The sequence below is a fragment of the Staurois parvus genome, unplaced genomic scaffold (genome assembly GCF_062004578.1).
Source record: "Staurois parvus isolate SC_StPar_1 unplaced genomic scaffold, SC_StPar_1.0 ptg000068l, whole genome shotgun sequence".
Classification (NCBI taxonomy): Eukaryota; Metazoa; Chordata; class Amphibia; order Anura; family Ranidae; genus Staurois; species Staurois parvus.
In genome coordinates this window covers 6,410,187-6,423,347 of record NW_028317864.1, presented here as the reverse complement: position 1 = coordinate 6,423,347, position 13,161 = coordinate 6,410,187, and the positions used below count along the sequence as shown (strand labels likewise).

General features: G+C 42.4%; 1 protein-coding gene across 2 annotated transcripts in view; it reads right to left on the bottom strand.

The window, feature by feature from the left end:
- Nucleotides 1-13,161, bottom strand: part of PTGES (prostaglandin E synthase) — a 256,421-nt gene that overhangs the window by 217,873 nt on the left and 25,387 nt on the right. For both annotated transcript variants that reach the window (XM_089669075.1, XM_089669074.1), the window contains exons 3-4: nt 11,567-11,633; nt 11,321-11,396 (exon numbers count right to left, since the gene is read on the bottom strand). The gene's annotated coding sequence lies outside the window, so the exon portion shown is untranslated. The remainder of the gene's footprint in view (nt 1-11,320; nt 11,397-11,566; nt 11,634-13,161) is intronic.

Here is a 13,161-nt window from a genome sequence, read left to right as displayed (position 1 = left end):
TCGCCTGAATCCAGATTTTCCCCTGGGGCTGCACAAGGATTTCTTATCAAATTACTGGCCGTATGATCAGATCCTAGTAAAACATTTTCTTCACTCAGGCAAGGTGAAATCATTACAGGAGCTGAAGGTTAGCTTGAATATCTGCGAATTCCCACTCTGGACCTATTTTCAGATTAGACACTTCTTGCTTTTACATAAATCCCACCATAATTGGACTCGTCCTGTTACTCCGTTTGAACCTTAATGCTCTAAATCCGAACCACGGATGCATTTGATCTCCGAAATGTACCCTCTCCTAGGGGACAGCAGGACTTACAATTCTTTCCCCTCCTGTCGTGCATGGAACAGAGACCTAGAGACAGATTCGGATATTCATATTCATTTCCAGGAATGGACTCAGCACTGGTGGTGGGACTCACCTGCCGTGTGGGCTGCAGTACCAGGGCTGGCCAGCGGGTGCTCTCAGCAATCAGAAGCTCACTCCTGCAGGCAGCCATCACCTGAGACTGATTGCAGGAGGTGTATTTAAGGAATGGCCAGACCTGCAGTCAGGGCCTTGGTGTTGTTTCCCATGAGCCCCTGTACCTTGTATCATGTGTTCCTGTTCCTCTGCCTATCTGATTTGTTGCCGACTCTGCATTGTTCCTGACCCTGCTGACCGTCTCCTGTTTATCCCCTGGCTTGCCTGACCATCCTTCTGCCTGATCCTCTGTACCGTGCTGCCCGTGAGTTACTGAACCCGGTGTGTGACCCTGACCATTCTCTGCCTGATCCTCTGTACCGCACTGCCCGTGAGTTACTGAACCCGGCTTGTGACCCTGACTATTCTCTGCCTGCTCCTTCGGTACCTCGCTGCCCACATGTTGCTGACCTGGCCTGCCTGACTACGCCTTACGCTACCCAGACGATCCATTCATCCTGCACGGATCCAGCCATCCCTGCTCACACCTTCTGCCTCTTCACATCACGCTTTCTACCTGCATATACTTCTGGCGGATCCCTCTACCACGGGCAGGTGTACTCGGGGGCCGCGACCTGGTTCCTGTCTGCTCCAAGTCCATCCCCACCATCAGGGGCCCTGGTGAATAAGCAGACTGGGACTTAGACTCCGCGCCCTGGGGAATCCTGTCCTGAGGACTGCTAGGGGTACCACCAGACGGTCGTTAACAGAACCATATGGCTGGCCTGACCCTTCAACCTCTCCAGCCCTGACTGCGCCTGTGTTCCTGCACATACTAAGATTAGTGGAAGGTTGGTTTGTTTACTGTGCGTTGTATATTTGGGTAGCTAATAATAAATTATATTATTATATCATTCCTGAAGCCTGTTACTTCCCTGTGTCAGTCCACACATTTCTGGTCATACCCGGATCCCTAACATTCATGTACTCCCACACTTGCTCGAGTAACATCTCGACGCAGGAAAACGGCTACAAATTGGCCTCTAGATGGTATCGTACCCCCTCCAGACTTCATCGTTTCAACTCCTCTGTTCCCAACGTGTGCTGGAGATGTGGGACACCAGATGGCTCCTTCTTCCATATCTGGTGGTCTTGTCCACTTATTCAACCATTCTGGCAAGAGGTCCACCGGCTGGTGATTTCAGTGACCACTCTGCCCATAGTTTTCTCTCCTGCTCAGCTACTGCTCCATCATACCCCCATTCCTAAGAGTCAGTATTTTAAATCCCTAGCTATGCATATGATCAACGCAGCCAGACTCTGTCTTCCCGTTCTATGGGGCTCCACCCACCCCCCATCTATACGCGAATGGCTCACTCGTGTGGGCAAAGTGGCGGAGATGGAGGAACTGATTGCGACTGCACTTGATATGCCACCAAATACTCACATGTTTGGGCCTGTGGGACCCACTTTGTAACTACCCCTACATACAGATCCCTCATGGGTCAGGATACCTGATTGAACTCAGCCCTACCTCTGGTTATACCCCTTATCCTTTCCTAGTCTACATGGTCATGACCCCTTTTTTGGTAATTTATATCTGCCTGCTTAACATTGGTGATAGTCTAGTCTTTAGACACATCCACTTATGACTTACAATATAAATGTTGACACAATCTTCACAGCTCCTGCCTCCTGTTTCCTTTTTGCCTCCTGCCCCTCCTTCTCTCCCTTCCCCCCTACCCTCCCCCCACCCCCCCTTTTTTTTTCTCACTCTATTCTGACTCCCATCCTTTTCTTTTCCTGTTCCTTTATCTTTCTTCTATTCTCCTTTCTTCTCTCCTTGACAGGCTTTTAGTCATCTATCAGGCTTAGACATTGTTGCATCCAGGATTACTTGGAATGTGGATAGATTACCTCGTCTAGGTTCGTCAACGGTACTCACGACATATACACTTACATTGCGATGTTCTCTTCGTTTCACGATAGCGTACTGATTTTGGTTTAGGTTCCGAGTGTTCACTTCCTCCCTGCACAGGTTAGCGCGCCAATACGTAGTTGATGAAGGTATGCTGCTACTACCCTCTGTATCGCATTATAGTGACACTTGAGTATTACAGGCCTATCTTTGTCATGACCGGACGTGCTCATGTTATCCACGGTGCTACACTCTACCTTGTTGTTTCTTTCTGTATTTTGGTTTAAGCTTTGTCTATGACCTGAATGAGACATTCATTTCTGTAACATGTTGTCACTTCTCAATAAACTTTTATGGAATAAAAAAAAAAAAAAAGGTTGGTATGGCAACCCATGGCTCTTCATAAAGACATTTTTTTTACTAATAATTATATCCTTTTTGCTAGCAAATTCTTGGATTGTCCTTTACCATTCCTTTTACAAGGACCCTTTTTGTGCCTTCCAATAGTTTACATACTATTGATTTTAAGCTGATTGGTCTTTAGCTCCCAGGGAAATATTTTGGCCCTTTTTTTTGATTATTGACACCACGTTTGCTCTTCGCCAATCTGTTGGTACCATTCTAGTTTGTACACTTCCATTAAAAATTAGGAATAATGGTCTGGCTGTAACATGGCTAAGTTCTATGAGAACTCTCTGGTGTACTCCATCTGGTCCTGTGATTTATTCTTTTTTAATTCTTTTTTTTGAACACTGGTCTCTTTCAGTCACAAAGGTACATTCAATACAGTGTTTTTAACAACACTGTTTGTTTATTATACACCTCCTTTTCATTTAGAAGAATGTATTTAATACAGCTTCCTTTTTCCTTGTCACTTGTGACCAACTTCTTCTGTTCATCCTTTATGAAGCCAATATGTTCTGTCCTAACATTTGGACAGTTACATATGAAACAAAATAAAAAGAGTCCCTGTAATGTCAGGGACATTTAAAGTTGCCCCATTTAGCCATAAAACTCCCCCCAATCCTGTCTTTAAAAACTAGGAATGCCATGACCCATCATATTTTACAAACACAACCACTAGACTGGTGAAAGGTATATGGATATTATTTCTTTGCATATTAAAGGCTTTGCTGCCCTCTAGTGATCAAAAAACATAACAGAAAAAAAAGCAAAATAGTTATAATGTAATTTAGGTAACTTTTTGAAATGTAAAGCATAATTCTTGGTATTTGTGACTTGTGGTGTGTACAAACAAATTACCTCTAATGATGAAATCATAGTTTCATTGATGCTAGAAAATACAGACGATCCTGATGGTGACAACAGTGAACAGTGTCTGCCTATTGTGCGTTGGAGATGACAAGTGACCATTTCATCAGAAGCCAAAGTGACAGGGCGACATTGCAGGAGCACTACACAGAATTGTCACCATAGAGCAGGAAATTCCTGAGAACCTTCACAGCAGAATCACAAGGGATTATTTTAAAGTGGTTGTAAACCCTTACATGTACCCAGTGAAGTGACTGGCCTCAGGTGATATACAGAAATGAAACAAATCCTCTTTGAATGGATGTAGAGAGGAGAAGACTACAGATAGACAGGTACAAAGTGCTGAATTTATAAAGCTTGTCTAAGATTTCAAAACAAAGGGGGCAGAAACCTGAAGTTATACTCTGTTCCTGTGTAGAGAGAGAGGTCTATCTTCCCTCTATCATTCAGACCTCTCCTCACTGAGCTCTGCAGAGTGGAGGCTGCCAATCAGCTGGAGGCCCCTCCCATGTCACCATCTTTCTGTTGGTGTCAGGAATACTTGTCAGAAGTGATTCATGTACACACTATTGAGGGCTATGGTTTCCTCATATTTAATGTTTGAGGTTGACAACCACTTTAAATGAAAGCAGCAGATTTTAAAATATTACATTTAAATAAGTGTTAAAGCAAAAAAGAATAAAAATGTGTAAACTAATCACTAACATCTCATATAAGCTTTCTTTTGTTTCTTGATATATATAAAGTAGTGTTGTAAATTTGGGAAAGAACCCAGCACTTGTTTTTGCTGCTCTTAATACCCTTGTTTGTTATCCATCCGTACGCCAGCATCATTGACCCTCTGCATTCCTCATGTAAAGAATTAAAACATATCCAGTCCTTGGAATAAGAGAGGAAAGGGAGTTAGTAGTCATAAATACAGCTTTTTTGTGTGTGCAGTCCCCTGGCAGTGTACATTAAAGTCAACTTATCTTAAAAGGAAATATATAGGGGTTGATTTGCTAAACCTGGAGAGTGCAAAATCTGGCGTACTTGTGCATGGTAGCCAGCTTCTAATTTCAGCTTGTTCAATTAAGCTTTGACAAAAAAAAACTGGTTTCTGTGCAGAGCTGTACCAGATATTGCACTCTGTAGTGTTTAGTAAATCAACCCCATAATATTTTATATGTTTTTTTTTAATTTAAAGTAAACCTGTAATTGTGTCCATAATGGAAAAAGTAAAAAGTTCTCTATATAGCCAACCTCCACTGAGCTCCCTTATTGCCACTTTCACCTGCTAGAGCCCTGAGTGGAAGCCTCCTGTATGCTCCATATTGGTCTGTGTCAGAGCTTACACAGGACTAAGGACCTTCCCTATGTGTAAATGCTCAAACATGACACTGTGATCTGTATAGTGGGAGGAAGAGAAGAAGCTCACATTCTACCCCAAATGAGGAATTACCAGGTATTTCCAAGGGTTCCGAATTGCAATGGGGTTCCCAGGGGAGTGCGGTGGAATAAGTATTAGAAAGAGACAGCTATAAAGAAAACCCATTTACTTTGACCCAAAATTGCAAATCGAGAGCATAAAAGTGAATTTGCAGCAGGCTATGGGCATTCAAGTATTTGCATATTCCTAATTTATGATGCAGACACCCATATCATCCTTTCAACCTGCCCTAAAACCTTCAAAATGAAATGGGTGCTCTAGGTCTCCCTTACCTGCTCCTATTACAACATATAGTTTTCCTCTCTATCTGCCGGTATGCAGACTCAGAATGATGCATGTCTGAAGGAGGAATCTTAGAGTTCCCATCTTCCTTGCTCTTGCCGAGTGCCTCTAAACAAATTAGCAACAGTTATAAGAAACTAAAGGCCTCAACAGTGCACAAAGAGTGCCATTCATGCAATGTATGTAGGCTTTGAAAAGCAAGTGCTTTCTGTGGTCTGAGTATGCATTTTTTTTTTTATACATGCATTTTCTTATTTTAAGGGGATCCTGCACTCCACTTCAAACCTTGCCTAAGTCTAGGTTCACATATATGCGTTTTCCATTGCGTTTTGTAGAAATGCACTGCAGTCCATTTACTTCCTAACTGCGCTACAGCCAAAAGAAGGCTACAGCGCGGTTGTCAAGTTCTGGGAGGGCGTCCATTGAAGTCCACCCAGAACACACCCCCTTCGTGCACGCAGCGCCACCGGTGATCGCTGTGTTCTCCGGACATAGCTGATCACGCAATATGGTAAAAGGTTAATCACAGCGGACTTTTACCATATGATCAGCCGTGTCCAATGTCACAGAAGATCACTGGGTAAATACAGTTGCTGGTTATCGGCTGCACTTTCCTCACGCTGTCAGAGCATGAGGAAAGTACTGCTGAGAACCGGCAATTGTCAGCAAACGGATTGGCACTGATGATCAGTGCCCAGCAGTGCCACCCACCTGTACCCATCAGTGCTGCCCACCTGTGCCCAGCAGTGCCACCCACCTGTGCCACCCATCAGTCCTGCCTATCAGTGCCCACTATTAGTGCAGCATTCAGTGCCAGCAAATCAATGCCACCTCATCAGTGCTACCTTCCCGTACCACCTCATCAGTGCTACCTTCCCGTACCACCTCATCAGTGATGCCTATCTGTGCCACCTCATCAGTGCCCATCAGTGTTGCCTATCCGTGCCACCTCATCATTGACGCCTATCAATGCAGCCTCATCAACTCACATCAGTGAAGGAGAAAAATTACCTGTTAGCAAAAAATTAGAAACAAAGAAAAACCTTTTTTTTTAATTATAAAATTTTGCAATATTTTTGTTTATAGCGCAAAAAAATAAAACATCCAGTGTTGATTAAATACCACCAAAAGAAAGCTCTATTTATGTGAAAAAAAGATAAAAATTTCATATGGGTACAGTGTTGCATGACTGCGCAATTGTCATTCAAAATGCAACAGCACTGAAAGCTGAAAATTGGCCTGGGCAGGAAGGGGGTATAAGTGCCCTGTAGGCGAGAGGTTAACATGATTTCCTATGGGACATGCACTCCACTTCAAACCCTGCCTAAGTCTAGGTTCACACCAATGCATTTTCCATTGCATTTTGCAGAAATGCACAGCAGTCTATTTAACATGATTTCCTATGCGACAGGGTCACATCTCCGCGTCTTCACCCGGTGCGGTTTTTGGAAAGGGTCAGGGACTTTTTAAATGCAAAATGTTGCGTTTTTGGTTCAATAGACTTCAATGGAGACACTGCAGAAAAGCATGTAGTGCGTTTTTGATGCGTTTTGATGCAAGTTGGAAGGAAAAAATAAAAATGCAAACCACATGTGCAAAAAAGGCAAAACGCACAGCAGAAACCGATCAAACGCAAACTACATAGGTGTCAACCTAGCCTAATAATTAAAGGATAAGTTCACCTTTCTAAAAAAATAATAAATGCACATTTTTTGCAGGTAAAAAAAAATGTACATTTATTTACTTAATTTTTGTAACAGTCTGCAAAGCATTGCACCCGCAGACTCTGTGAATGAAAGACACGGCAGTGTGGGCAAAGCCCTGCACGGCCACATTCTTTTTACATTGTGACAGCGGGTGCAGAGAGAAAATCCCCGGCCTGTTGTCACAATTAGAAGGGGGATCGGGGAGAGGCTGCAGGAGCAAGAACATGCTACATATTCCACCCTAAAAACCGGGAACATGTTACATGTTCCACCTAAGGTAGACCTATCCTTTAAACAAGTTTCCTATCAATATCTTTGTAAGTCACAAAAGCTTCTTCTGTGCCTTTGTCAGGTTTACTTTACTTTTGTTAGGGGGGAATGGATTGCCCTAATGTAAAGTGACTGTAAACCCTCACCTCATAAAACAACCCATTCAGTTTTTTTTCTTCTTTTTTATAAGTGATCACATACCCTCTGCTCTCACCTGCATAAGGAGCTCAGAGAGCTGGGTGTGGAGAAACAGCACCACACTGATCTTCCCAGTGAAAGGCTGTGTGAGGAGAACAGGATGAGTTCCCAGCATAGCTAGAAAACTGACCACGGTGTGTTCTCCTGCTTAGTGTGATCAGTTTTTTTTTTTTGGAAAGCAGAGGGACTGGCAGGAACACCAGAGGTTTCACACAAAACAAGCAAGTCAAAGAGAACAGGCTACTTATTCATACAAGAACATGGTACAGCAGGCACATATCAGGAATATGAAATGGTGGGGTAACAAACACTTTTCTCCAAATACCATCCTCTGTCCAATAAAAGTGCCCTTACTGGCACTAGGTGAGGCTTCAAAGGGAACCTGTGTATTGCCCACACAGGGCAAAGCAACAGGTTCACCTAACCTTCCCCTCAATAGCAATAAATGCTCATGCATGCTTAGGACTGAGGACTCTCCCTGCCCTCATTTGACAATGCTAGGCAAATCACCAAGCATCAGTGCTGTCACATAGGAGGAAGGGGAGTGAGACGCATGTTCCCCCATGCCCAAAGACCGGCCACTTCTCTTGGCTATTAGTAGTCGAATGGAGGAGCAGGGGAGCAAAAGGAAGGTGCACTTTCATCGTAACATAAATAGTAAAAAAAATTAAAGGTGATTGCCTATTGGAAGCTACGAGCAATGGCAATGTGCACGCGACCAAAGTGTTATATTGCCACATGTAGTAAAGATGTATTGAAATAAAATATATGCCTGTGCTGCCCACAGGAAACCGATCATTTCATTTCTGATATACCCATCAAACATAAAAGGAAACCCTTTGGATCGTGTGGCTATACCTAGCTATGCGCACATTATAAATGGACTGTTTGTCTAAACCTAGGCTGAACACACAAAAAATTCCTCCCAATCATAAAAAATGAATGGAGCCATATGAAAAGCCGACAATACATAACAAAATGTAACTGCACAATCAATGTTAGGTTTACCAAAACCATGAAATGTCAGGGTCTGCCTAAACAGTACGTTCAATTTACTAGTCAGTTGTGGAAAGGGGATTATACAATCAGATTGTAATGTGGATGGTCAGCAAGACAGTAATGGAGCAAGCTGAAATAATGTTCACAATATCTATTGAATTCTAGTCTATTACAACTGAGACAGGTGCAGTGACCCTGATTTACTAAAGGAAAGGTACATTTTTACTTTTAAAGTAAGTTTTCACTTATGATAATAGAGGAGATGTTCATAACAAAGAATACCCAGTCTTGTGCATGAAAAAAAACACACACGAGTAGAAGGTTGCAGTCACCTCCATGCATTACATTAGGTGAAAATGCACTTTTCAAAAAGTCTATATTAAAGTCTATTTTTCTTTTAGTTTGAATAAAAAAGATGTTTTACTTACCTGCTGTGTGCAACGACATTGCACAGAGAGGTCCCTTACCTCCTCTTTGGTGGTCCCCCACCAATGCTGTCCACTCCTTCCTCCAATTACCTTTTAGCAAGCTCGATGCTAAGGCAGCACCCAGGTGGCTGAGCTCTTGAGCCGGGCTGTGTGCATCTATAGACACATACAGCCTAGGTAAGTCCACACCCCCACTCCCTTCTAACAGGAGTTTGACTGACAGCAGCAGGAGCCTATGGCTCCACTGCCCTCAGTGTCTCTTGTGAGACCAGGAAGAAAGGAGAGTGGTTCTGCAGCAGGGACATTGCTGGATTGGTGGGAGGCGGCAGATCAGTCTATAAGAATTGGGATGGAGGGGGGAACAGCTTGTGCGGGGTTTTTGGGAATGCATTAAATTTAAGTTAAAAAAAATGTTTGGCTTTACTAAATGAGTGGATATTCTGACTCAGATTGTTGTGATAGCAATTTATCCCTTGTGAGACCTCTATGCCTAGCCTGTAAGCAGATATAATCACTGTGGGCAATCCTTATCAGATAGCTTGAACTCACCAATACTGTGTTCATCCAGAAGTTGCTTTATTCTGTACATGTGACAACAGGATACAGCAGAATGAATGGTTTCCAGTATTATGCGGACAAAAGATGATACTTTCTGTAGCGTACTATGGAGAATACATGTGTCCCTGTTACATGTGGTCTGTTAGCTGCATCCATGACACAGGAAGTGCTGTACTCAAAAAGAAGGGAGGAGCTTCATATGCAAAGGAGTTGTGTCATAGATCTCAGGGAGGTAATATGAAGAACAAGTGCATTACCAAACAAGGCCACTGGTGGCGGCATATAACTAACTATAGAAATATCCATAGGAAATGGTACAAAGAATAAACTATATGAATTCTCATGTACATTAACATAAATATTAACTGTGTAACCGCATAGTGGAAGGTGCACAGACTGCAACCATCCAATCATGTGCGCTCACAAATTTGTGTTTTATTTTATTTTCTAGCTCATGATCAACTACTTCTTTAGCAAATCAATACCACTGTGTGTGGTGTGATTGTACATAAACCTCACATCGCAAAGTTTTACAGATTACAAAGTAAAAACCTCTCAGGGAGGGATTACTTTTAAAACGGATTAGCATGAAAACATAAGGTCCCACTATTTTCTAGCCTTCCACCCTGAAAAAAACATCATTCATTTAAATCTTTAGGATGAAAAAGTAAAACAACTCGCCTTACACCCCAGCTTTTAGTATGCTCCCCTAAGCTGGGAAAGCTGAGAATGCCAAATTCCACAAGAATGCTCCAGGATTTGGGATCCTCAGCTTTCCCCAGCTTCTGTGAGCAGGCACAGTCATGTCACTCTCATCTAGGTGTGGATGTCAGAAGCCAGGGGTTCAGCAAGTATTTTTATTTTATTCAATACACATATAGCGTCATCGATTTATACAGCACTTTACATATATATTGTACATTCACATCACTCCCTAACCCTCAAGGAGCTTACAGTCTCAGGTCCCTAACTCACATTAATTGGATCCTGTCTAAATTGGCCCCAGTATGTGTATGTATGGATGTGAGTTAGGGACCTGAGACTGTAAGCTCCTTGAGGGTTAGGGAGTGTTCTGAATGTATGATATATATGTAAAGTGCTGCGTAAATTGATGGCGCTATACGAGTACCTGTAATAAACAAAATAACTTTTTCTTTTTACACTTTTTTCCCTTTATTTTAGCCTGGTAATCCAGCCATTACCTCACTTCATGACCTTGGATGACAACTGTACTGTGCAGCATTACCAACCTCGGGTCAGGAGTGTGTTAGAACTATAAAGCACCTCCCTCTCTTCTCCCTAACAAGGGGGAGGTGTTTTGTAGTCAATAGTGATAGCAGAAACAATATTAAATGATAACAGTCCAGAGGCAGAGAGTATAGGAAGGTATCAGCTCACAAGATTTCTGGCTGGATGAACAGCTATACCTTTCAATTGTATATTTAACAGGCAAAATGGAACATAAAAGAAATGTTTTGTCAGAAATGATATAATCTTCAAATTAGGGTTTTTTTACTCGAGGAGCTAGAAATAACAGGACATTGTATTTTTATGCAAGGTCTGCTTTAGGTAAAACACTGAATCTGACTCGGAAGTCACGCAATTTCAAAGCCGCTTGTCAATGCAACTTGCATATACATTTGTGCATGAAGTCACACAGATGTCAACCAAGTCGCACCTGAAATCGCACAAAAAGAAAATAGTGCAGGAACCTTTTTTTTTAAATAGGTGCAGCACTGCAAAGTCAGAGTTGCACCAATTTGGTTCCATTGCGCACAATAGGGTGAAACTTGTCATGTGATTTGAAACTGACAAATCACATGACAAGTCACACAGGTTTGAACAATGGCTTCAAGTTACCTTTTGAGCTTTCAGGAAATCTCTCTCTCTCTCTCTCTCTCTCGGGCTTCCTGCTTCTGCTGAAGTGATGTAAGCTCTGAGAATGAAAAAAGGCATTTTTAAAATACCAAGACTTCCTATATCATGGAAGAAGAAAAAGACATCCAGAACAGCTTCTAACATAGAGGAAGTACAGTTAAAAATGAATACAAAGGCTGAGGAAGTCATTCAGAGAGTGGGGAAGGAGCCAGGTCCTTCTGCTCTCACCCTGGTTGTTTTATCCCACATGGTCTGACAGCGGATAGTTTTGGGTGCTGAGCTCCAGCAGCTGAGCCTGTGAAAAAGGAGAAGGAGGATTTAACATAAAGATCAAAAGCGGAACAAACATGCAAGGAGTTGCTTCGCCCGTCCAGCCAAGTCATTTATTCACAGTGTTCTGTGAATGGAAGAACTACAAGTACCTATAACCTTTGCAGCTGTTGGCTTGTAGACCTCAATAAACTACCAGGGTGCTGTTGAGTGCTCTAGGTAGCTCACTGAGCATCCTGTTCGTGTGTAACTGCCTGTCCATATCAGAGGTACAGACAGACAGCTACACAGACAGTCTGCAGGACCGTGGCATTACACCATCATCTGCTGATTGTGGGTGCAAGGCTTTACAGTCTCCTAAAAAAAACATAATAAAAAATGCATATTTTATTACCTGCAAAGTAATGTGCATTTAGTTGTTTTTTTTTTTTCGTAAAGGTGAACTCATCCTTTAAAAGTGGAACTAAACCCTTCAGCTGAGGACAGTGCCATGTAAGCCACAGTTAGGATCTGCAGTGGCCACGGTGCTGCACACATGACCAGCTATACCTAAGCAAATGATAGTTCCCTGAAAAATTGACTGTCTTCCTTTAAATGCAGTTACATAGTTGGTAAGACTGAATAAAGACACCGGTCCATCCAGTTCAACCTACATGTGTGCGTTCATGTCACTACCCTATCGTTTTCAATATCCCTATACATTGTGTTCACCTTTATTTCCAATGCAAAGAGATGTAAACTTAGTGTGCAGCATAGAGTGCAACCTGTCAATTCAGTGACATCTGCTGATCATCAGCAATGTCAACAGCTTCTATGTCATGGATTATCACTTACCGACTGCCTATCGTAGGAGTACAGCGGCAGAGCGGCTCTCCTGTTCCGGATCATGTATCTAGTACGTGATCCAGCTCTTCGGGTAGGGGAATTAGTCACAGCACAAGTCAATCAGCGGGTGCCAGCCAATGATTGACTGCCAGCACCCGCTGATCAGCGAGGAGGACTACATAGCAGAGCTGTCAATGAAAACAATACAGAGCTCTGTCCAGGAAAAGCAGGGAATACAAACTGACACATCCCTTAGTCAAAGCACCTCACAGCACACATATAAACACTGGTTAGGCACATATTTAAGCACTGATCTCTGTATTAGTGTCACTGGTTCCCACAGTGTCAAAAGTGTCAGTTAGTGTCAGACTGCCCGCCATACTACCGCAGTTCCGTTACAAGTCGCTTATTGCTACCATTACTAGTATGAAAAAAACAATTCCAGTATTTATACCAAAGTTTATAGACGCTATAACTTTCAAACCAATCAATATACACTGATTGGGATTTTTTTTACCAAAAATATGTAGCAGAATACATATTGGCCTAAATTTATATAGAAATTGGATTTTTTTATTTCTTATTGGATATGTTTTAAAGCAGAAATTTAAAAAAAATAGTTTCGTTTTTGTGATTTTTTTAATGCTGGTCTTTTTTTTATTTATAGCGCAAAAAAAAAAAGGCCTGGTAATGAAGGGGGGGAGCTAATCTTCTGGAGGGCAAGTGTA